Genomic DNA, 5053 nt, shown 5'->3' with positions numbered 1-5053 from the left:
CTCTCTCCCCTCTTTCACCCTCTCACCCTCTCTCCCCTCCCTCACTCCTCTCCCCTCCCTCACCCTCTCCCCCCCTCTCACCCTCTCACCCTTCCTTCTCTCCCCCTCTCTCCTCTCCCTCCCCCATCCTCCCTCCCCTTTCACCGTCTCTCCCCTCACCCTCTCTCCCCTCCCTCACCCTCTCCCCTCTTTCACCCTCTCTCCCCTCCCTCCCCTTTCACCCTCTCTCCCCTCCCTCCCCTCTCACCCTCTCCCCCTCCCTCCCCTTTCACTCTCCCCTCCCTCACCCTCTCTCCCCTTTTTCCCCTCTTGCCCTCTCTCCTCTCTCACCCTCTCTCCCCCCTCTTCTCCCTCATCCTCCTCCCCTTTCACCGTCTCTCCCCCTCACCCTCTCTCCCCTCCCACACCCTCTCCCCTCTTTCACCCTCTCTCCCCTCTCAATCTCACCCTCTCTCCCCTCCCTCCCCTCTCACCCTCTCTCCCCTCCCTCCCCTTTCACCCTCTCTCCCTCTCTCCCCTCTCACCCTCTCATCCCTCTTTCACCCTCTCAGCCTCTTTCCCCCTCCCTCACACTCTCTCCCCCTCCCCTCTCCCCTCACCCTCTCTGCCCTCCCTCCCTCCCCTCTCACCCTCTCTCCCCTCCCTCAACCTCCCTCCCCTCTCTCCCCTCTCTCCCTCTCTGCCCTCCCTCACCCTCTCTCCCCCTCTTATCCTCCCACCCCTCCCTCACCCTCCCTCCCCTCTCACCCTCTCTCTGCTCTCTCACCCTCGACTCTCCGCCCGCTGCCGCCGCGTCACTAAGCGATGTCTTGCGTAGACGGTGTTCACCGGCCGCAGGTACTGAGGTACTGAGGGGCGTCTGGTGCCCCTTGGTAGGTCGGCAGGTCCCTGATAAGGGAGTATATCCTCGGACTGACCCTGGAAAGAAGGATTTTGTGCATTGGGGCAGGCTCAGCCATGGGAATCTCTTCCAGGTACGATTGGAAGCATGCAAGCCAGAGTTCAAAGGCAAGAGCTGCTTCTGGAGCTTGAGGGTCCAAGTCCAATTTTTCCGGACGTAAAATACTCTCCATGTTTTAAAATTCCAGCGAATAAAATTGATGCACCATCAATAACTCTCGGAGACGTGAGGAGAGAGATAGGCTTTTATTCGCTGGAAGAGAGCAGTCAGCAGCAAGAGACCAGTCAGCAGCAAGAGACCATCACACAACATCCTGGAGAGTGAGGGAGGAGCAGTGCCTCCAATCGCCTTTATACAGGGGTCTGTGGGAGGAGCCACAGGAGCAGTCAGCGGGGAGGGCATGTCAGACAGGTATATGTAGTTCACCACAATACGCTGAATGGAGAGGGATGGATATGGTGTACAGCAATGGAGAGAGATGGACATTGTGTATCCATCTCTCTCCATTTCCCGGACACAATGTCTATTACCCTCCATTCACCATACACAATGTCCATCTCGCTCCATTCCATGTACACAATGTCCATCTTTCTCTTGCTCCCATATGCAATGTTCATCTCCCTCCATTCTCCTAACCCAATGTCTTGCTCCCCATATGCAACAACAGTCTCATTCAGTTCCCTGTACTTTCTTCTCCGTCCATTCCTTATACACAATGTCCACCTCCTTCTGTTCCCAATACACACTGTCCATCTGCATCCATTTCCCATAATCAGTGTCCATATCCCACCATTCCCCCTACAAAATGTACATCTCTCTCAATTTCCTCAACAATGTAAATCTCCCTCCGTTCCCCATACACATTGCCGATCTCCCTCCATTCCCCGTACACAATGTCCATCTCCCTCCATTCCCCATACATAATCTCCATCTCCCTCCATTCCCGTACTTAATGTCCAACTCCCTCCAGTCTCCGTACAAAATGGTCATCTCCCTGCATTCCCCCGTTCACAACATCCGTCTTCCTTCGCTTCCCGTACACAATGTCCATCTCCCTCCATTCCCGGTATACAATGTCCATCTCCGTCCATTCCTATACACAATGTCCATCTCCCACCGTTCCCTGTACACAACGTCCATCTCCCTCCATTCCCATACACAATGTCCGTCTCCCTCCATTACCCATACACAATGTCCAGCTTTCTCCTTTCCGCATACTGACTGTCAATATCCCTCCATTCCCCCCACACAATGTCCATCTCCCTCCATTCCCCGCACACAATGTCCATCTCCCCCCATTCCCCGTACACAATGTCCATCTCCCACCATTCCCCGTACACCATATCCATCTCCCTCCATTCCCCGTACACAATGTCCATCTCCCTCCATGCCCATACACAATGTCCATCTCCCTCCATTCCCCATATACAATGTTCATCTCCCTCCGTTCGCATACACAATGTCCATCTCCTTCCATTCCCTGTACACAATGTCCATCTCCCTCCATTCCCGTACACAATGTCCATCTCCCTCCATTCCCCATACACAATGTCCATCTCCCTCCATTCCCCGTACACAATATCCATCTCCCTCCATTACCCAAACACAATGTCCAGCTTTCTCCATTCCGCATACTGACTGTCAATATCCCTCCGTTTCCCGTACACAACGTCCATCTCCCTCCATTCCGTACACAACGTGCATCTGCCTCCATTTCCCATACACAATGTCCATCTCCCTCTGTTCCCCATACACAATGTCCATCTCCCTCCATTCCATACTCAATGTCCATCACCCTCCATTCCGTACACAACGTCCATCTCCCTCTATTCCATACACAATCTCCATCTCCCTCCATTCCGTACACAACGTGCATCTGCCTCCATTTCCCATACACAATGTCCATCTCCCTCTGTTCCCCATACACAATGTCCATCTCCCTCCATTCCATACTCAATGTCCATCTCCCTCCATTCCGTACACAACGTCCATCTCCCTCCATTCCGTACACAATCTCCATCTCCCTCCATTCCATACACAATCTCCATCTCCCTCCATTCCCCGTACACAATGTCCATCTCCCTCCATTCCGTACACAATCTCCATCTCCCTCCATTCCATACACAATCTCCATCTCCCTCCATTCCGTACACAACGTCCATCTCCCTCCATTCCCCATACACAATGCCCATCTCCCTCCATTCCATACACAATGTCCATCTCCCCTCCGTTCCGCATACACAATGTCCATCTCACTCCGTTTCCTGTACACAATGTCCATCTCACTTCATTCCCTGTACACAATCTCCAACTCCCTCCATTTCCCATACACAATGTCCATCTCCCTCCATTCCCCATACACAATGTCCATCTCACTTCATTCCCCGTACACAATGTCCATCTCCCCCGTTCCCCGTACACAATGTCCATCTCCCTCCATTCCCCGTACACAATGTCCATCTCCCACCATTCCCCGCACACAATGTCCATCTCCCTCCATTCCCCGCACACAATGTCCATCTCCCTCCATTCCCCCGCACACAATGTCCATCTCCCTCCAGTCCCCATACACAATGTCCATCTCCCTCCGTTCCCTGCACAAAATGTCCATCTCCCTCCAGTCCCCCGCATACATTGTCCATCTCCCTCCATTCCCTGTACACAATGTCCATCACCATCCGTTTCCCGTACACAATGTCCATCTCCCTCCATTCCCCATACACAATGTCCATCTCCCTCCATTCCCCGCACACAATGTCTATCTCCCTCCAGTCCCCGCATACATTGTCCATCTCCCTCCATTCCCTGCACACAATGTCCATCTCCCTCCATTCCCCATACACAATGCCCATCTCCCTCCGTTCCCCGTACACAATGCCCATCTCCCTCCATTCCGTACACAACGTCCATCTCCCTCCATTCCCCGTACACAATGCCCATCTCCCTCCATTCCATACACAATGTCCATCTCCCTCCATTCCCCGTACACAATGTCCATCTCCCTCTGTTTACTGTACACAATGTCCATCTCACTTAATTCCCCGTACACAATGTCCATCTCCCTCCATTCCCCGTACACAATGTCCATCTCCCTCCATTTCCCGTACACAATGTCCATCTCACTTCATTCCCCGTACACAATCTCCAACACCCTCCATTTCCCATACACAATGTCCATCTCCCTCCATTTCCCATACACAATGTCCATCTCCCTCCATTCCCCATACACAATGTCCATCTCACTTCATTCCCCGTACACAATGTCCATCTCCCCGTTCCCCGTACACAATGTCCATCTCCCTCCATTCCCCGCACACAATGTCCATCTCTCTCCAGTCCCCATACACAATGTCCATCTCCCTCCGTTCCCCGTACACAATGCCCATCTCCCTCCATTCCGTACACAACGTCCATCTCCCTCCATTCCCCATACACAATGTCCATCTCCCTCCGTTCCCCATACACAATGTCCATCTCCCCCGTTCCCCATACACAATGTCCATCTCCCTCCGTTCCCCATACACAATGTCCATCTCCCCCGTTCCCCATACACAATGACCATCTCCCCTCCATTCCCCATACACAATGTCCATCTCCCTCCATTTCCCGTACACAATATCCATCTCCCTCCATTACCCAAACACAATGTCCAGCTTTCTCCATTCCGCATACTGACTGTCAATATCCCTCCGTTTCCCGTACACAACGTGCATCTGCCTCCGTTTCCCATACAGAATGTCCATCTCCGTCCATTCCTATACACAATGTCCATATCCCACCATTCCCCGTACACAATGTACATCTCCCTCCACTCTCCGAACACAATGTCCATCTCTCTCTATTCCATGAACACAATGTCCATCTCCCTCCATTCACCATACACAATGTTCATCTCCCTCCACTCTCCGAACACAATGTCCATCTTTCTCTTGTTCCCTTAAGCAATGTCAACCTCCGTCCATTCCCTTACACAAACTCCGCCTCTCTGCATTGCCTGTACATGATGTCGATCTCTCTCCGCTCCCGTTATACAATGTACATCTCCTTTTGTTTCCCATACACTATGACCATCTCTCTCCACTCCCGTACACAATGTCCATCCGTCTCCTTGCCCCACACAGAATGTCCATCACCCTGCGTTCCCTGTACACC

This window comes from Hemitrygon akajei, chromosome 24 (assembly GCF_048418815.1).
Source record: "Hemitrygon akajei chromosome 24, sHemAka1.3, whole genome shotgun sequence".
NCBI classification, from domain to species: Eukaryota; Metazoa; Chordata; class Chondrichthyes; order Myliobatiformes; family Dasyatidae; genus Hemitrygon; species Hemitrygon akajei.
This window is presented reverse-complemented; position numbering follows the sequence as displayed.